Source organism: Haliaeetus albicilla, chromosome 1, assembly GCF_947461875.1.
Source record: "Haliaeetus albicilla chromosome 1, bHalAlb1.1, whole genome shotgun sequence".
Lineage (NCBI taxonomy): Eukaryota > Metazoa > Chordata > Aves > Accipitriformes > Accipitridae > Haliaeetus > Haliaeetus albicilla.
Window position 1 is genome coordinate 42,325,247 of NC_091483.1, and position 21,966 is coordinate 42,347,212.

General features: G+C 36.4%; 1 protein-coding gene across 10 annotated transcripts in view; it reads left to right on the top strand.

Annotated features, from left to right (window-relative positions):
* PALLD (palladin, cytoskeletal associated protein) overlaps positions 1-21,966 on the top strand; it is a 208,325-nt gene that overhangs the window by 140,594 nt on the left and 45,765 nt on the right. The gene's annotated exons all lie outside the window — the stretch shown is intronic.

The following is a 21,966-nucleotide window of genomic DNA, read 5'->3' on the forward strand; positions in this document are numbered from 1 at the left end:
CAGTCGCTGTTTCATTAGGCTTTGAGGTCAAGAAACTGTTTTTCCATGGTGTTCTGTGGCTGTATTGAACTGAAACCATGATTCCTGGGACCAAAGTTTATATTTCTGAAATTAACTCCATAAGATGCATTACATATTGTACAGAAAGTTTTATGTCTGCTCACAAGTCTACGTGCACCAAAATCCACTGGAGTTCTGGGGTGGGAAAAGTTATGATAATGTTCTTAAGGAAGTCCAACAGTTTCCAGGCATCCAGAGCTGGTCTGTGATTCACTATGCATACCAGACATAGAAGGATTAAGATATAGAACTGATAACAAGAAGATGGAAAAAACATATAAAAAGTTAAATGGCTCTCAGCCCATGTCCATTGATTGTATCTAAATCATTTCACTATGAAGAAGGGCACAAATACTTGGAAGAACAGGATTCTGAGAGAGATTCTGTTGTATCCTGCTTTCGGATGGGAAACAAAACCTGAAAGAACTGACTGCCTGTGAAATAATATTCTAGTACTAATTTGCCTGGCCAGGAGGAGAAACCCTGTGGGAAAAGGTGGGGGCAAAGAGATAAGAGCTTGAATAAAAGATACTGGGAACATTGGGTAGGTGGTATACAGATGTTCTTACAACTCTTGAAATGCTTAAGAATAAGCAGGTAGGATTTTGTTGGAATGAGGAGTGTCTCATTTGGATAAAAACATTTCTCTCATCTTTGAGATAGTAGAAACCTGATAATCACAAAGTCGAGTTTTACCAAGTTACCATACACTGCAATCTGACATAGAAGTTTTCCTAAAATCAGAATGGTGGATGTGTGGTAAAGGTTTGTTAGCTGTTGACAGATATACGTCACATAGCTTTTCTTTTAGCTTTATGAGAGCCAACCAGTTGGGGTTTTTCTCAGTGAAAAATTGTTCTGAAAATTTAAAGTGTGATTTAAGTAACAATAAGCAGCCTCGTGTATCAGGATTCCATTAAAAAGCACTGTTGTAAAATACATGTTTTTATGTTCTTATACTTAATGAAGTCCTAGAAAATTCTCTATTATCTTCAAATTGGTTTTCAATTTCTCTTTTTTTTTTTTTTTTTTGGTAACAGCAGAACAGCTGTATATATTTTCCTGGCCAAGGCCAACTTGCTGGACACTCATGCACCTATTATTGTGGGCCTATTATTTTTGACTAGCCTGAGTCTACTGCTTTCTCTTTGCAGAGACTGTGTGATGATTGCAACGTATACAACTTTGCAAAGTATATTCTATAGTAATTATTGTTTTTGTACAATTACAGTTATTGTAAAGTAATTATTGAAATCTATGGTTCCAGGCAACAGAAAGCAACTCACTATTCTCTGCTCTGCAGTGAAGAATTTTTTGAGCTTATACGACAGTTCTGGAGGGCATGATAGCCTAACCTCTCCACAAACAAGAGTGTGGTTGCAGTTTTGTCATCCACTGTGTGGTCTGTATGACTGCAGCAGCCATTTCTAATAGCTATGTTAGCTATGTTGGAACAGCATGCCTCCATTTCTGTAAGGATGCAGTGGTAAATCTGATGAGTAATGTTCAGCTGTTGGGCTTTGGGCATTGGAAGGCAAAGGGAGCGGTCTGGCTGGAAGTGACCTGTGGGATGCTGGTCAGCCCACTTACATGGATAATTCCTTCTTTCTCTGCTGTACAGAACTTCTTTCTATTACTCTGCTTCAAAATCATCCATGAGACACTTGCCTTATTAAACTTCTCCCTAGTTCTCAGCTGGGCAAAGTAAACCGATTTTACTTGTAAAGTCATGTATTTGATGAGAAAATATTGTATTCTTCAAACAGCAAATGAATTTCTCAACCAGCTCTGCTTAAGTAGCTGCTTTGTGATTTTAGTCATGCCATCATTAATGTGGACCCATGCACCTGAGAGCAGAGTAGACCGTCAATCAGTGTGATGTCATGTATATAGGTTTTCTCTGTGTGTATAGCATATTTTCCTGTAGATTATGAATATTGGTAGGCACTAAACCTGAAAGACATGAAGATAAAGACCTTTCGTTTTAAAAAGCTGAGTTTCTAAGATGAAAATGTGTACATAAGGGAAGTGAATGGGGTACAGTAAGAAGAAACTGTCTGAAAGTTGAAAATAACCATATGCACTATTAGTTACATAATCTCCATATGAAATGTTTTATGTTATTGTCATGTGTCTTTTCATTTGCTGTTTACTCTCCAAGAAAGGAGTCTTCAAGTATTTGGGGATCTACTGTACCTTTACTGACCTGAGAAGAGTTGGTGGCCCTAAGATTTTATTTTCCCAATAAAAATTTCAGGGTTATGTAGAACATATTAATTAACTGATAGTCCCATATATTCTTGAGAACATAATCATTGGCTGGAGATCTTTCACCCTGGGAATATTCTTTAATCAAAATATGCCTATGGAATCTTATATTAATGAATCATCTTCCATCCTGGGAATATTCCTGTTTTCTTAACAGATAGCATTTCAGTGCTAGATTAAGTAATACAGTTCCCTCTGGAGTGAAGCTCCCACTCAGTAATAGCAATACTGAGCAATGATTTCTTAGTGATAATACATCCATTTGGAAAAATTAGGAAGAATATATACAGAGTAATTACTAAGCAAGTTATAGTATGCCCAGAAGATTCATTTTAACCTCTTATTCTGCAGAAAGTGAAGAGGACAGTCTTTTGTGACCACAACTGTCAGAACTTCCTGGAGCATTACAGATCATTTAACATTTTGGTATTCGTTTAATTTTTTTTTAAAAAATGCTTACTATACCATCATAATTATCATAGAAGGAGAACCAATAATTAAGGGAGTTCTTTTTACATGTGAAATACACTTTCTGGATTAGTACACAAACAGAAAACTTAGGAAATATTTTTCTTCCTCATTGCTGTCTAGACACTTAACATTGTCCTTATCCCACCTGCTTGAGACATTCTAGCCCTTGCCAAGGCAGGAAGTTTGTATTTCCTTTATTGAAGCAGAATTGATTGTAATTAGTGTATTGTATATGGCACTCCCCTGTGCTTTCCCTTTCCACAAAGGGAAGGAGTTTAAGATAAACAGCATTTATTTTTATGAAAATAAATAAATAAATACAGTGGGCTCAATTTTGTTGCTGGGCTTTTTTCTGTCTGGTGCACCTGTGTGAGATGAGCCAAGAAACAACTGAGCCTGCTTTCCCTAGTTTGCATAGTGTGCGTATCTCTTCAGGGATGATTTGAGTAAGAAATCTTTGATTAACTTAGATTATCTTAAACCATCCTTTGGTAGCGGTTATTCAGAATTCATTCCAGTCCTTCCCAGGACATTCTTCTGAGACTTGGGGAATTCTATTCCTTCATGTCGCCAAAAAATGTTCCTTTTGAAATGGGCTCCTGATTTCGTTTGGTATCAGTTTCAGAAGACAGTCTACATTATATGTGCTAGTCTAAAACATAGGAGAAGAAAAACCCATTCTTCTTTTTGAAGAAACCAATCTTATATCATGGTTCACTAGAATATTTCAAACAGAAAGTGGCAATGTGGGTCTGAGTTGATACTTAAGCCTTAAAAATGTGGAAGAGTTATTTAGCTGTAGAGTTGAGTCTGTGTGTCAGGAGCTGCTATACTGCATTGCCAAAGTGTCCAAGTTTTGGTAAATGTTCATAAGATGGCACGTGTCTCATTTGTCCTTTTGGATTTGTATAAAGTGAAGGCTTTCTAGAGAAAGACAATTGTTTGCAGACATGATGTGTCAGCCAGCAGAAATGTACAGGAAAAGATTTTTTGGTTTTCATTGGCAACATGGTTACATTTTTTTGCCAGGCTGAAATGTAAAAATAGATTAACATGCAAAAATCTGTTTTAGTAATGTTAACATTTATACCAACCAACTAACTCCATCAAATTCACAGTGAAGATTAATATTCTTGTCTTGTATGCTGCTGTACCCATTAAGGCAACATAGTACCTGAGGTGTGCATGTAAATAATGGGAAAACATAGAGAATTCATTTACAACATCAGTATTTAACTGCTTGCATTTACAATCGCAAGCTGGTTTGTTTTAATCTTTGCATTTACAAGAAAGTGACTGAACTTTGCTTTAAAAGCATTGAATTTAGGTGGAGATTCAGTCAGCTGGATTTAATTTTTAAATTGCAATTTAAAAAGAATTTCTCTCCTATGATGAAGAATCATCCGCTTCAGAGAGCAAGAAATGCATGCAGGCAGTATCTGGTGAGCTGGAGAAACTTCATTAGGAGTTCCTGCCTGGGCTCTAGTGAATAGAAAAAGAGTATGGAATATTTTGATTTTTTGTGCTGCTTCTGGTACAGAATCATTTAAAAAGTATGACCCCAGTTCTTCAGCCACACCGAATACAGAAATCTGGTTTAAATCAAGACCTGCATGTGTTACAGCAACTTTTCTCAGGAGAGCCAACCTACTGGGTTTAGGCCAAGCTTTAAACTGGGCTTGCTCCTACCCATTTTTGCACCTTACTCACAACTTGGAAGACTTACGCTTAAAAAAAGATCTTTATGTTCTTTTTGTAGTTGGATTTTGTCATCTTTTTAAATTTTTACTCTATGGCTGAATTCATTCTTCTGAATAGGCTGAATTGCAGTATGAAAGTAGTTACTAGAAACAGAATTCTTTTTCAGTTGTGTTTCAAACACCATGTGCATATGTATATGCAGATGTGTGTAAAATGTATGTTTCTGACTTCAAAGAACAGATAATGCAGATTTTTTTTTTATGAGAGGAGATAATGCAAGTCTGTTTCTGTGTGCATATGAATCTAATGGTGTGTGAATATATGTGTGTGTGTCCATACAAAGCATAAGTAAAAATCTGTATCTGACTCATGGGGATGATTTGTTTAAAGCAGCTATTAAAGTGCAAAACAATTTTAATAGCCAACTTTGGCTAATGGAGCAGATTCACCAAGGCAACATAGAAAGTTTTGCACAAATGAAAGGAGAGTTTCCTTGCGCAGAAACCCAGTGGTGCTGTATTTCTTCCAGCCCACCTCACTGTACTTATTTTGGCTCTGAAATATAAAGCCTTTCTTTTAGGTGTTTGAAGTTTTCAGGAGGGTACCCTGATTTATGGCTATATTTTGCGGGGACCAAAGACCTAGTGAATTTTTTAGTACAAGTGAGGCTTTGAAAACCTCAGAGGTGGTCATACTATTTTGTGGATTGGGGTATTTTCATGCACTCTTTATTTGTGTGTGATCTGTGTTTCCTGTCAAAACTTTTAGGGAATTAAATGAAAGCATGAGTTAATTGGTATTGCATTACTGATGGTGAGTCTGTTGCAAGATGATGCCGTTTACTTCTGTGCAAATCCAAGGTGCCTGAAACCAGAATTATGTAAAGAAAATTTAAAGGGAGTATTGATATCCACCCTGAGAGAGGTGTTGGTGTGTAGCTATGAATGTCTTTCAGACATTTTCATGAAAATAGTGCCTGGGCTTCAGAAGTGTTCATCAGTATTACTCAACTGACAAGACACCAGACTGTGTATTTTGCTCTATAAACTGCAGATTATTTTCAGTGAGGAGTCAGAGTCTTTAGTGTTTTCTTTTCCACAACAGACCTGTTTCTTCATCTGACACGGCCAAATTCTATTGTCTTTCTGCTTCTAAAGCTACCTGATATTTTCCATATATCCATGATAATTCTTACACACCTAGGTTCAATGTCCTCACCAAATCACATGTTTATTCTTTCATGTCTAACCTTTGTAGCCTATTTTTTCAGGCAGTAAATAGTTTGCCATACTGCTTGGCTATGTTCTAGGGAGAAAGTCTTGGTTTCCTATAAATCTTCATAGTTTTTCTATCTTTATAAAAATCTGGAGATCTGTGTGTAATGTAAAAAAGAGAGACACCTCTTCTATCAGTTTCTGCAGACATATGAAATCGAATTTATAAAGTGAGACTACGGAAGTTCAAACTATATTGAAAGTACATTATGTTGTCTTATGAGTCTCTAGGATGTTACACGTGGTTTCCATTCTTTTATCTTTAGTGGCTTTTGGAGTTTCTGCTAGAGATTTTGAGGTTATTAACCATTTAACATTTTCTTAAGTTGTTAATCAGGAATTCCTGGAAAATGTTTGCTTCCATTTTCTGCTTTGTATTAAAATACCATCTAAACATCATCTTTCTTTTTTACAAAAGAAGAATTATTTTTTTTTAATATCAGTTGTTTTTCAGGAACATTTGTGTTCATAGGACACAGAACTTTCAGGGAAAAAAAGCTGAAGATAGAAGCTGCTTTCATATATATATATATGCAACTGAATTAGATGAGTGTTGCATGCATATTTGTCCACATAGATGGAGAGAAAAAAGGAGTGCCTATTAACATAAAACCAAAATGATATATCAACATCTTCTCAAACAAAGAATGAACTTTCAGCTGCTGACTCTGAGGTTAGTTCTATGGTTGTCTCTGGCCTATAAAACACAGAGTCTTTAAGTGTTTCCGAGATTTTAGAAATAAAAATTATACACTGATTCTAAAACTCTAGGTTCCTGTGTCCCCCATCCCTTCAAAATTTAGTGGTCATGCTAACGGATAGGTATAAAAGAGCCAATTAATATGAATAATGACATCTATCTGAATCATATGAAATACCCAGAAAAATGAGCAGAAGGCTCAGAAATCAGGTTCTCTTTGCCACGTTTCTCTTGCTCTCCCACCAATTGTATGGCTGCTGTCAGCAACCAGCTGCAAGCAACACATGAGCATTCTCTGCAGCCATAGCTGGAACATATTGCAGTAATCTAGCCTTTATGTTAAAGGCGCGTCATGTGGTATGCGGACCAGCGTGTGGTGGAACCATTCCCAGGATGGTGAAGCTCAGCACTGACCACATGCATCACAGTTAGCCCAAGATCAAGGACCCAGTTTCAACTCTAAGGAATCTTTTAAGGAGGGAAGCAATGCTTTCTGGAGCATGAGCTGACACTTTAAAGGAGCAGGGTTTTGTGATTGCCTGTCTAAGCTTCAGCATATCCAGCTGGTCTATGATACCTCACTGGAAGCTTTCTTATCACAAACAGACAATTACAGGGATTCTACAGGTTCACAGGAGTATCAAGAAATTTAGACCCCAGAAACACACACACACATGTAGTGGATGTTCTGTTTGTTACAGACCACAGTAATAAATCGGGGCATTAACATGTGAGCGCAAATGTTGTAATTATAAATTAGTTTCAGGTTCTTTTGCCATGCATGTCTTGAGATGAAGCAAGCCATTCCTATACTTCTTACAAGGATCTGATTATTATCTATGGGCATGGCTCTTTGTGTGGTGAAATGTTTGGTTCAGAAAAAGTATTGATATCTTTAATGCTAGATTTAGCATGTTGTTTTACTAAAAGGCAGTAAAATACTTCTGGTTTCATCCTCTTCTGACTGCAGTCTGCTCCTCCTACAAACTGCCAGACAAGGCTACTTCATCCTCCCTTCCAACACTCTTTGAAGACTGTTTTGTAGTACTTCTGTAACTTTGTAAAGTTAACCTTCCTGTTAGGTACAAACTTTGGACTTTTCTGGTGGTACATTGTAACTAGAAAACAGGAGTGACCTAGGGGCAGTTTAATTATAATGAATTACAAAAGAGCTCTGTCTGCCACTGAGGCTAATTATCGGTTTGCAACTAAAACACAGCACTCACATTATGTCCTTTTTTGGATTAAGAAGATAGATATTTGTGCTTTAAGCATTAATGCCTACAAATGCAAAAGGCAGGCCCTGTTTACTGAGTGAATTCTTGTACGAGTACTGAATTAGAGGAACTGTTTGCAATGCTAATATTTGAAGTAACAAGCTCATTGATAAAGAGCAGAGCAGAATAGAATTGGAATGCATTTAAGCAGGAAGCTGATCTGTAGTAGATGAAAGTTTGGGGCGGTTGAGAGAATTTGTACGAACAAAGCTCTGAGGTGCCTAACGTTTTTACTAAGTATCCTCCCTTTTTCTAAAAAGGTTTGGTACATCTGCCAGAATTTCCAGTACTGGCAGAGCAAAGTTGGTTATGCAGAGTAATAGAGGATTGACTAATTAGAGTGAAACTGGGATGTTTGGGAGACATTTGTAAAACATGTGAATGGTACTTTTTTAATTAATGGAAATTTTTTAAAAAATGCCAGTGCTTCATATAGAGAGTGATACAAGACAGAAGCAGCTCGTCCAAGAGATTAAATTCTTCACAAAGCCATAATTAAATAATACTTAATATGCTTTCAAGTTAGGGAAATTATGTCTCTGTCATCAGTGATGGTCTTTGTGATAGAGGAAGAATCACAGAAATCTGCTGTCAAGCTTCCTGAGTTACTGATGTTAATCTTTGTGGTTGGTTGTTGAGATTATTCTCAAATGCTTCCTCTATTTAATTACCTCAGATTCCTCAAGAGTTTTGTGATAGGTTGTCCACTGTTTTGCATGAAATTGAAAATGTCTTTGTCAGGAGTCACTTAAAAAGGAAGTTAGCAATATGATTAGTTTCTCAATGAATTGCCCTTCATTTTGGAAAATTTTGGGTTTGCTAAAACCACTGACCACTGGCAAAGTTTATAGAATAATTTAAGCTTTCACAGGTGGTAGAGGTAACTGCAGTGTGCTGCATAAAGGACAAGAAAGAGGTGGTGAAACGCCTTTTTGGAAGATGTGAGACATATGAAAAACATATTTCCTTAATTGGTCTAAGAAGCAGTTCGATGTTTCAGAGTTTTCTTTGGATGTTCTTGGTTGTATACTTTCAGGTCTAAATTAATTGGTTGTCCTGTAAATTGCTGACTGTGCCTAATATTCTTGTAATCTGTTATGAGGTCTTGAATTGTACAGATACCTGTCATATGAATATTGCACATTGATGTGCAGATTAGCATATTGTGGAGACCAGGACATGTGTTTAAACTATTGTGCTTTTGGTGTAATGGAACCATTTCCGTGCCCTTTTTTCAGAAAATACTAGTAGTTTTGCTGTGATAATAATGTATATTGTCCAGTGTTTTTGAATAACTGCCCTTCTAATCAAATTTTCATAGAGGTGCTAACTCTTAAGATTTATCTGTGATATGTTTGGATTTTTTTGTTCCCCAGTAAAATTAGGATTACATTTACTGTTGTTGATGAATTTACACACTGGCCTAAAAACTGAAGGGTAGTAAGCAATCAGAAATAAGTGTTGTACATCATATTCAGGCTATGCCAAGTCAGGGTATAGCTGAGAATAACACAAAATTATAAAAGTCTCTAGGAAGTGTCAAGTTTAATTCGTTACACCTCATTAACTCCAAACTTGGCTGTTTCTGTTCCAGAATGAGTGTGTACACCTAAGTAGTTTGGAGTACCTGTTGTGGTAGAAGTATCTGTTCTGGTATAATTCTGCCTATAGACCAGCCCAACTAATTCCTTCATCTGTAGTTTCCTAGTTCAAAACAGAGGGAAAAGCAACATTTCTAAACTGTAGTACTGTAGGCTAAAACTACTGCAGAATATTAGTACAAGTGGTTGTTAAGCCACAGCTGAGTGATACTTAGCTGGTATTGAAGGAGATATCTTCTGATTTATATAAAATTTCTAGATATTTTAAACTGTTATTCACCTGATGGTGGTACAGTTTCTTCTGAGGCTTTGTTGTGTGAGCTCTTTCAAGATTTAGTTTATTTTGGCTTGCAGTCTTCTTATGCTAGTTTTGCAATGCAGAATTCACATTTTAATTTAAAACTATTAATTTTTTAACAGTTCTCTGTACTGGGAAGAGTTGGTATGTTTGTAGCTTTTCTGTAGCTCAGGCAGTCAAATCATTAAGTAGCAGTAACAAAGCAAGTTTAGACAGTGTAAATCATAAAAGATGCTAAAATATGTCAATAGTACCTGAAACTGGAACTATAATAAACGTGTGTGGATCTTTGCAGTTGCATATTATAGTCTTTTCCATGGTCATTTAGCAAAAGAGTTCTCCTGAGCTTCTGAGAAATTCTGCCATACCCCTTAATGGGAAGGTTTTTATATTCCAATTTTTGAAGCAGATGACATCATTCAACGCTGTTATTTAAATTACCTGGATTTGTATGCCATGATAAGCATTCCCTTTGATCTGAATTTTTAATTAAAACTTGGAAGAGACTCCAGTGTGACACCAAGGGACACTTAGTTAATATCTGCAAAAAATTTCCCACACTCCTTTTTGTATAGGGACATTTTCCAGGCATGAAAGAGAAATTTCTGTGTTTTCACTGCTTAAATCTATTGATAAAGGTTGACATGAAGGTAGTATATTTAAACTTTGTGACAACTTTTCTAGGAAGAGAGTGGAGATTGACCCACTTCAATCACAATACCAAATGCTAATCAGATGTTTTCCATTTCTGTCACCACTGATTGGACTTAAATGGGGACCTGGGTATGAAACCTGTGCAACTCCAAGTATTTCTGTGCCATTTGCGTAAAGGCAAATTACTGAGGTACTTAATTCACCTTAAAAAATTACTCCTAAAGCACAAACTAAAATTTGAAACAAATTCTTGTAATACACGGATGAATTTTTAAATGTAAATTTTCAAATTTGATTGAATGAAGTTTAATTCATACAAAAGTTGCCTGATTTTCAGAGCTACTAATTACTGTTGCTCCCATTAGTTTCAGTGGAATGTCTGTGTGCCTGAACACACAGGCTACTGGTTTGAATTCCTGACTTCATTTACACAAGTTTGGAAAGCTGTTGCAGCTTGTTTTTTCTGTGATAGAACAAAAAGATGATAGATTCAACATGTACATGCCCAGCTAGCATATCAGTTCCTCTTGTAGCTGCTATATATAGCAGGCTAACTTGCATAATAATAGTGCTGGGATGGATGAGTGAGAGACTTGCAGTTGAATTTTTTCCATTACAGCTCATTTTAGCAGATGTTTTCTCTGTTTCCAAAATGACAGAGCAACACAGTACAATAGTTGAAACTTAAGAGAGAATTGTAATAACTTATTTAGCAGGAACTGTGTTGTCCAATCAGCAGGTTTTGATGAAGTTTTATTGTAACTAAGATTTGATTAATGTTAGATAAATATAACTGTCATATTATTTAAAATTGTGTTTAGAGTCTAACTTAATTCCTCTGCTTTCCCTGACCTTTTCTGAAAGCTAGGCATTAATTGAAACCATTGCTAAAATTATATTTTAGAAAATGAGTGTTGGCTGATGCTAATAATTCTGCACATGGTTTTAGAATAAAGAAACCTAAAGAAGCCAATTCATGGATCAGCAAAAGTACACAAAGATGAAACTGGTCAAGTGAATATTGTTATTTATACCTTTGTCATTCAGGCAATCAAGTCTTCAGCTACATGTCTTCATTTATAGTGACATGAAGGCCTGTAGTGTGCACTTGGTGAGAGTGTGTTAGTGTTGCACAAATACCCTCTATTTGAAATCTTTAGATAGTTCCAGCAATGGAGGTGAAATTTACTCCAATTATTCATTGTACATGCTAACCAGTTTAAAATCACTTTTCTGTGTTATAACCTAAACTTTGGCTTTGCTTCCATTAAAGACTTCATTAATTATAGGGCAGTTGAATTAAAAAATGTGTATGTGAATTAAAACACAAAGATCTTGCTCAGACGCTGCCATTCAGAAGTAAAGTGGATATAGAAGTTCTTTCTTGCCCTTCACGATTACAAACTAAAGGTATGGTTTCACAAACCCTACCTTGGAAAGGACTTCCTCCCAGGCAGTATGAGCTGTGAGAGGTCCAGCTTTCAGGTGCTTGTTCCTGGACAAGCACCACCCTTCTGTTGCACCAGCAGAACCTTTTGGGTGGCTGCTCTTTAATCTGAAGCAGTGAACAAATCCAAGTTTAAAAAACAAAATGAAACAAAACCCCCAACCCAAAACCACAAAAAAAGCCCCCAGCCAACAAAGAAAGCCACCAATCCACCCAGTTCTAGGGTTACTTTCAACTTTTAATTCACTTGCTCCTTCTGCTGTAAGGGTCCTAAACTGTTGTGCCATCACAACTGGGTAGGAAAGAACAGGGAAGGGCACACAGAAGTGTTTGGGGATATCTTACTGAGTAAGAGGGACAGAGAATCCATGGTATTGTAAGACCACGTGATTCCTAAATGAGAGCATTCACAGTGGTATTCAGTGTACTCCATCTTATATTTATTTGCTGCATACCTTTACTTGATTAGCATTGTCTTTCCTGAGAGTCACTGATATAAACATGGCAACATTTACTGTAAATTTTCAAAGATTGTATGCTGCACAGCTGCCACTAAAAGCAGTAGGAACCACTCAGTGAACTCCTTTCAAACTTTTTTGGAAAAAGCAGAGGACAAAATGACCTACCCTGACTTTTTGTACTGTGGTAAATACATTTCTGTGTTTGTGTGTGTGTGTGTGTGTGAAAGTGCCTAAATAAATTATGCTCTCAATAAAATTCCATGCCAGTAAATACTGCATGCAGACTTGAAGCTGGACTTAGATTATTGCTCAGCAATTGTGCATTACAAATACAATAACTGGAATTTATGTTTATGTTATTACAGCATGAACATAAATTTCTCTGGGCACTTCTATTCTTCATGTACGATGTTGATTGCTTTTCACCTGTCAATATATGACACAAACAATGAAGTCTAGCAATCTTAGTAATGGATGCAAAAAATTGAGTGCAAGGATATCTTTTTCTCAGAAAAACCTTGTAGGTCCACTGGGTTTTGCTGCACATTTATTTTCATTGTGTACGGTCAAGGAGTCCTATTATTTGTGGTGAAAACTCAACACATATGGGTGGCAAAATCTGGCTCTTAGCAAATGAATATCATATAATATTTTACAATAATTAACTAATTTCTTCAAAATAATGTCATACTAGAGATAAGGGACGGTACTGATGGTACCATAAAATAGAGGGTTTGTCTTTTTCAGGATCACAAAGAGCAAACAGCAAATAAAACTATGGTAGATGCTTGTGTCTCTGTCCTGCTTTTGACTGGTGGATTAGGCCTCTCTTTTTAATTTGTCACTTTCTAAGGTTTCTAGAGGAAATCCTGAGTCTACTGAAGTAAAGTCATAGGAATTAGAACTTCATCCCTTGCTTTTTACTGGAATTATGTACATTTTACACGTATCTTTTGTTAGAGATTATGCAACTCCCTTGCTCTGCAGTTGGTGACAATTTAAAGATGGTTTTCATTAGAACTTCTCTTTTCAATGTTGTACTGGGAGCTCCAGCTCTATGTTCTAGTCCTTTGCGGCTAACTACTGGCCTTATATGATGATCCTCACTGAAGACTTTGTGGACACTTCTGAGTGTTTAAAGCAAGACGTTAAGTTGCAGAGAGGTTTCCTATTAAGGAAAAGTGATGTAATGTCAGTGGAACACTGCCAACTTCTCTCTGCTCATTTTATTTATGTTAGCTGCATACCAGAGAAAATGCCCCATAAAACATGAGTGCTCCTTGCTATATTTAGCCAAGCTAATTTACTAATACCAGGAGATTATGTTTATAAGCAATGGAAATAATTATAAAAAGATTTGGGGGCATCTTATTGAAATAAAACAGGTTGAACTTGGGAAAAATAAATACCAGATTTGCTCCTGGTGCACAGGAAGACTCTAGGGTATCTTTTAGCATTTAGCAGAATACATATGTATTTCTGTGCTGAAAAGCATTGTTTTAACATTTTAATTGAACTATTTGGCTGATTGTTTGAAGAACACAAAGTACAAGGATGTTATTTACATTGACCCGAGTCCTTTTAGTCTTAGCAATGCAGATGTCCTCACATTTAACCTATGTGACTAAAACCAGTCTTGCCATATGCATTCCAGTCTGATCTTCTGGTCTAAAGTATTTGCATTCATCTTCATATGGAATACAGTGTGATACTGTGCTTTTTTTGTGATGTTTAAAATCAGTCTGGCATATCTTTTGTTGATTACCTTCTCTGACTTTTCTTTAGGACTACTTTTTAAATGAGTAAATGAGTCTCCTTTTTAATGAGTAAAATGTTTTTGTCTGGTTTATTTTCAACTCTTTGTTCTACAGCTGATGGTGTTGATAAATAATCACAAGATTTCTTCCTGACTCTAACAATGTGACTTCATAATGCTGTTAAACAATTTGACCTTTTCTATTAATTTTACTCCTACATGGTGACCCCAGCTGGGTGTGGTAGTGTTGGAACTGTGGATCCTCCCTGATACTAAGTCTGCCTAAAAGAATATTCCCCATCTTGATAGAGTAGCTGAGTACATTTGTTAGCTGCTGATAAATAAGAGCTGTCATACTAGTTAACTACATAATGCATATGAAAAAAAAATTGGTACTTTAATAATTAAACGTTAAGTCTAGTGTGACTGTGAAACAATGTAATGTATTATTATAATGAGATCTGCAGTTGACTGGTGAGCTACTAAGTTGTGGGCAGGGGAAAGAATTTTGGGTAGTGTTCTTTTTATCTGCATTACTGAGGATGTGTTGAACATTTTATGTGTTTTCTGCTCAAATCTGAGTTGCCTGTCTTCGTTTCGAAGCCTGCGCTTTGTTGGGATGACTTCTAAAGACGCTTCTTTAAGAGAGTATTCATACATTCTGACATTTAGCATCTAATTTACACACTCTTAACTGCACTCTGGAGGTTTCACTGACTATCTAGGAGGCTGTACTACTACTCATGTAAGTGAGATGCCAAAGATGAGATGATGAGAACATTTCCCTATGTGTCTCCTTTCAACCAGAAGAATTAGAGCAACATGACAGCAAACTGAAGTGCTGCAAGGCCAGAAGAAAAAGGCAAATGATCTTTGAGGCATATCATAAATCAAATATCATTGTTTTAGACATCTGGATCTTGTTTTGAAAATATAAAGCTATTTAATATATAGAGGATTTCAAAATGATTGCAAGATTCTGTTGCTATTTCCAAGTATGCAGATCTCTTCTCATTCATTCTGAATGATTCATTAGGGAAGTAGATCATGCTGCTAAAAAATCATGAGAAAATGTTTTGAGTCAACTAAGGGTCAAAAAACATTTCCTGCAATTATGAAGTATATTAATCAAGCTAGGCCTTTTGCCTTACAGATTGCTCTTAATTTCAAATATCAGATTTTAAACATAAGACAAATTTAAACAAAACAAAAAACCTTGGATCATGAGATGCCATTTCTAGTATTAGGCTCTTGAGGGCAAAAGTTATCCCTAGTGTAGAAGATCAGACATAACTAATTTGTGAAGTATTGCCTGGACAGTGTACAGCAAGAATTATGTGCTATTGATTCTTGCTTAGCAAAGTTTATTTCCCCATTTTTAAAACTAAGGCCTGGTGGATTAGGTATTATTTAAGTAACTTTAATATTGAAGTCTTGAAATCCATTTGGAAAACTGCAGTCTCTGATGGTTTATGAAATGAATGAAAAATGGACAGCTTCAGACAACATTGCCTTTAGGGCGTGAGAATGTAATTAATGTGGTAAGTCTAAGTACATGGCCTCGTTAGAGTCTTGGCATGCAAAAGAGGATGACTGTAGGGGAACAAACTTATTTTCCTCCAAACAAAAATCCTAAGCAGCTCAGTCTTTCTGCAAATCTGGGTGCTCACTTTCCCTGATATATGGCACAACTAGTTGGAGAACTGAAATGTCTTTGCCTTATTTTACCCTTTATGACAAAAACTACAATATTTTAAAATACTCTCTGGTGTCGATATCTTTTTGACTTTCATTTAATTATTCCTTGTTCTGCAAAAAATTGTCATGGTATTTTGTATGAATTGTCTAATCAGTTAGCTGACCTTAAATAATCCAAATGCTTTTGTTGTTATGTAACATTTCTATTCAGTGCTGTGTTTGAGGTTTCTCCCTGAAACGGAAATGGAATGGAGGGATCCTTCAAATGAGAAACAGGATCAAAGTACTGCGTAAGTTTTATTTGTGACTACAGAGTAGCTTTAGTAAACTGGCCCAGAGACACAAGGATCATGTGGGTTCTAATACCTAGAATAACTATCCTTTAGTTCACAGTAGAAAAACTGTAGTAGACGGGGGTATTTTAGGCCATTGTTTTCTGAAGAGTGAAGTGTGCTTTTCTAGAGAAGCTAGCATATGAAGTGAGGGAGAAGGCAAAGTCATGAATTTTGGTATTGTGCACCCTAGGTAGCACTTGTGGAGCTCACAAGGGATAGTAGAGAAGTGGTGATAGCCCAAGGGTAGAGGCAGGAAGACAGATAAGAAGACAGCAGTTAGAGAGAGGGAGGTCAGTGAGAAGAAAAATTGAAGACAGACCAGCATTATACGATGATCTGAGTAATGCTAAGAGGAACAGGGGATCATGTGGAATCTCATGGTTCCTATAGGAAGAAACATATGATCCACAGTGATGCTCACTGTAGTGCTACCAATTTTGGTATTGTCAATATCCTTCTGTCTTTGACATAGCCTACAAGTCCAAAATTACATTTTCAATATGGAGCTATAGGTTGTTTATTAAACCACAGCCAGGTAAGATTTTTTTATTTTTGCTCTCTCAGCTATTTGTGAGGTAAAGGATAGCTTGGAGTCCAAGTTGTTGTGATACTTGAAGAAAAGGTTTTACATACAGATAGTGTTGACTTCAGTGTGAAAGATGTGTATAGCTACTTTTACATCTTAATAGCACTTAAAATAATGGAAACAAAGCATCGATTATTTTTTTTTTATTTCAATTTACTAACAGTGATTTACCAGTAGTTTCCAAATGTAATTTAAGTACTCTAGTTATGCTAAGGAAACAATTTGTATATATTGTGCACACTAGTAACTATTCAATGTGAAACCTTTTTTCAGAAAGGACAAAACATAAACGCTGTTGGTCAAGATAAACTAAACTGACTTTGACTGTAGGAATAGATACACCACTCTTCTCATGATCCATTCTGGAATGTTCATTTTAACATAAATCTAATCTTAATAAATAAATATGGGAAAAAATAACTTGGGACCCTCAAATCAGACAAGTGCTGTTTCTAGGCCAATGTTCTTTCTACAAGAGTGTCCAGCTCCAGGCTAAGAAGGTGCATGAGTCATCAAAATGATGAGTCCATGAAGAGAGAATCTTCCTTCATAATTGTCAGAAAAAATGGGTTTAAATCTTGAGGAATACACTTCCCTTTGTAACTAGCTTTTTACACACTACCCTGTGATCAAACTGAAGACAAACAAGACATGTTTGTTTTGTCTGGGACGTTTTTACTGCAGGGCAGAAGGAAAGAGTGGAATTAATTGAATTCTGGAGGTCAGCTGCAGGCAATCAAATAGTAAAATCTGTGCTACAACATACAAAATAGTAAAATTGCTGTCTATGATGTGTCCACACATTGTCTCTGAATGTGCAAGTGTTAAATAACATGCATGATACCCTATTTTTTTAATATATTACCCATCAATATGCTGTACACTTAAAAAAACATTTCAAGAAGCCCTATAAGTTAAACAAAGATTATTTTTTAGCATATTTGTTTAGCAAGACATGTGTTTAACTTCCCAGAAATTGAGACTTACACAAAATATAAAGCCAGAATCTCTTGTGGTATACACACTTCTTTCTAAAAGCCTTCTAGACTGTATGGTTTAGCTAGACACCTCATCCTAGTTTATATGCCTACTCCGTATGTATAGCCTACACTAGCAAGTAATACACAGGAACAAGAGTGGCTCTGTAGAGTGAAAAAACGTGCTGAGGTCATGATATCTACACTACACATTTCAGAGTCACTGAGTTTGGGGTTTGGGTTTTTTTCACTGGACTAGCTGTAGTTTGCTCCCATGGACAGAAGCACATTAGTGGCTGGAGTTTATTACGTTTGTTTCACTTGACAGGAAATCAGTTCATGTTCTTGAGAGGCTTCTCCAGGATGTGAACTGGAGAACAAGCAAGTGGGAACAGTTAGAGATTTGCTTCAAAAGCACGTTTCTGATCCAAGCTAAAGCACAAATGCAGGTGTGTCCTTACTGTCCTCTTAGGAGAAGTGCCAATCTATATGGTTCCTTGTTTTTGGCCAGTCACCATGTTGGTTACTATTTTATTTGGGAAAAATGAAACTTGGTCCTTCCTCTTGTTTTCTCTGGGTAAGAAGGCTGACTCCTTTCACTGAGAGCTAAGCAAGATTTAAAACAGTTTTAGAGAAGGGACCAGCCATTCAGAATCACTGGCACAGTATTTGGCCATAACAAGTGTTTATCATTACATAATTTACCTGTATGATTTCTTCTTTTTTACATCATTATACATCACATAAGGCACAGCTTAATTCAAGGAAGAAGTCCTTACTGTATAAGTCTCCCAGGTTACTTGATATATTAAGAAATAGATGATTCACTTCAAGTACTATTTTTATGGAATATATTTTCACTCAAAAGTACAAAAACAATTATTTGTTCTGTGATTTATATGTGATGTATTCCATTGAAGCTTTCCAGAACAATGCACTGTACAGTTAGCTAACAGTTTAAAAAAAAATAGTTAAATTCTTACTGTAAAATCAATTCATCTATTTACCAGGGAAATACTATTTATTGCCAGCGCAAGAAGCTAATTCAAGTTGAGTGTCTGTGTCCAAATGTGTGTAATTTCAGGATACGTTGTTTCTCTTTGTGATGACAGGGAATGTGATTAGGTCTGTTGAAGTCTGTTCAGTCTGTTCAGGAGAAGAATATATTCTGAATATTTAAAAGTATATTTTGACTGCAGTGACATTTGTACACTATGGGTGGATTTTGCCTTTGCTCAGTAATTCTGCTGATAGGTATTCATTTTTTGTTTTATAACAAGTGATGGGGAAATTACAGTGAGGTGTAGAATTCAGTCATGGAGTAAGGCTGCAAGCCTACTTAGTCCTTAGGATTCTGCTAAGACATCTTCATTATAATTAAGTTTATCATGCAGTTGTAATAAGCAGTAGCTCTGCATGTCTAAGGGTGCTTTAGCAACATTTTGAGTATTGTAATTTTTCTTGTCTCTTTTATACTTTGGGGAAGATGCCTTTTAAAAACAACAACACCCCACCCCACCCCCCCTCAAAACTCACACTTCTGAAGTACATGTCTGGCTAAATAACAACTGACAGTGCCCTATAAACTCTATTTTATTTGCAAAATTAGTCCAGCAAGATGAATGGAGATCCACATCTTAAAAGATTGTTCCTGATACAAAATAGGTCACAGAAGTATTCATCAGGCAGGTATCACTGACATCAGTGCAAGTTGGTGATAAGAAAAAAATGCAATAAACCAAAAAGATGTTATCAGTCTACATGAGCAGATGAAGTTATGTCTACTGTTACAGCCAAGTCTACAAACAGTTCTTTTCAGTCTTCTAAATGCAATAGCTGACATAAGGTGCATCTGCCACACTGTCAAGTGTTTTCATTTTCAATACTAATTGAAAGTAATTGAAGTTTCAATACTAAGATATTCTGTTGCTGCTGTTTTGCCGGTGCATGTTGGAGTTTACATCCTGCTCTGTGATGAGTGTAGCCCACAAAGAGTCTGCTGGGCATGAATAGATTGAGCATTTGCCAACTCTTTACAGAAATATTTATGTGGAGTGCTGCAACATGTGCAAACACTGAGGACACTTCAGCTATTTTTTATATTCAGTTTCTTTACAACGAAGTGACTATTTCATTTAACCAGGGCTTGTCTATCAGGTAGCCTGTTTGGGGAAGAAAGTTGAAGCAGTTTGTCCATACCTGAGCAAACTCTTAACTGCAGCTGGAGCCAAGCAGCTATGTAACATGGAAGGGGTAGTTATTTGTTCCCTGTTTCAGGTGCCAGAGAACAACAGCAGGGAAGCAGTCAAAGGCTGTCGTTTCTTCAATTAATGCATGAGATGGGCTTCACTAGTGCTTTTAAAAGGCTAAGAGGGCATCTGGCAAGAAAAATTCTCCCAATAGATCTGCTAATGTCTCTGGATTATACCAATCCCTAATACGGCAGTAACTTCAGATACCCTAGGAAGTTTGCAGCGTGCAGAGTCACTACACAGTTACTCATCCGTTTAAGTATCTTTCTTTTCACTGCCATAACTTTCATTGAGATTACCAACCTAGATTGGATGACAGGGATATAGCATCCTGCACTGGATCGAGCACAAGATATAATTGTGTTAGGATTACATTGGTTGAATAAATGTCACAGAAGTTGTGAGTAATGCTGTAGTGTTATTTTCACTTTTCAATGCTCCTGAGAACCAGGCTGAGAGATTATTACTGTCTTTAGCAGTTGCTGTTACTTCCTGGTGCTTCTCCTCCTTCCTTAAAAGTTAGTGTATGCTGTTGATGGGGTTATTTTTGTGTGAATAGAAGGACTTCAGCAAGAATGGTATAGTACTAAAAGTTTATGATACTAAGAGGGTGCTGACACCTGAAGTGAGTAAGTCATATTGTTGTAGTGGGAGAATCTCAGATGTATGTATTTATTTCACATAAATACCAGTTTTTATGTATTGATTTCCTTTCCAGTGGTTCCTTTTTATATGATATTTTAAGAATAGGATACCTCCAGTGAGTTTCAGTAACATAGACTACTGATATGTCAGCTGATAATATCCAAGCTTTACATGAAGCAGCAACCTGCTCAAATGTCAGAACTATTTGTGAATACAGAATGGCTGGTAAAAGGGCCTAGAATTTAGGCTCTAAAACTACCTTAACTTCTTCAAATAGCTTTAAAACATAGTTAAAGCTTTAATTTTCAAAAAAACCACGCTGACAGCAACTGTGTGCTCTCTTTAATATCAGAACATCCAGTAGCTACTTTTTTTTTTCCCTTTAATATGATGTTCATTCTTCCTCACAAAAGTGTCTGTTTCAGTAGTACAAAGCAGTTGTCTTTATGTGTAACCCAAAGAATAGACACTTGACAGATACTGGAATGTTAATATTGAAAGCATGGAGGTCCAGTTTTAAGCCCACTGTAACTGTTGGTGGGTAGGCATAAAAATAAGCAAATCTAACTTTGGTGGCCAGTGGTAGATGAAATATGATGATTTATAGGGCATCCTGTTAATCAAATACATTAAATTAAAAAAAAAACACAACACAACAAAACAAAAAACCCAGACCAACTGTGCATGTGCTGTTCCAGTGGCAGCACTGAGAAAACGTATCATACTACATCTAGAAGAGGAAGAGTGGCCATCCATCTTTTTTTCTGTTCACTTTTGGGTTTAGGCTAATACAGTTTTTTAATCTTTGATATATTTTTTTTCTCCCCATATTTTCTTTGAGTATATACTAATCAGCACAGAATATAACCTTCCACATGGTATAGCACAATCAGAGGCAGAAGATCTATTTGTCCATTTGCAGACCAGTTCATTCCTGCATTCCAGGTCATGATTTCCTACACTTTGGGCCAATTCAGCTGTAAATTGGAACCTGTGTTGTTATTAATGGCTTGTAACAATTTACCCATTAATAACGTAACAATTTTTGCTTCCTTTTTCAGTAAAACTTGTTATCTGTGTCATTTTTTTAACTGTTACATCCATCACTGGATTTTCTATGCACTAGTCGTGTAACACTACTGAAATACGAAACCAGACAGATTTTTTGACTACCAGACTAATTCTTATGGTCTAACCCTACCAGAGATATGAAGTTTAGCCTTTTTACTAAAGCTGTATTGTGTCTTTATGACTTTTGGGAACAATGAATGTGCACAAGAGCACAATTTCCTCTCTTTCTGTACCCAAGCTAAACGTGTTATCTTGCTGGTACATGTTTTGAAAAACGTCCCTGCAGTGGTATAGAGAGATGAAAAATGGTTCCTGTCTCTAAAAGAATTGCTCGTGTTCAATGAATACTGGCAGTACCACTACTGTTGGTTTCCTTAGTACAGAAATTACTTTGATGCCTTTGACAGATAATCAAACCATAATGGAAAATGGGC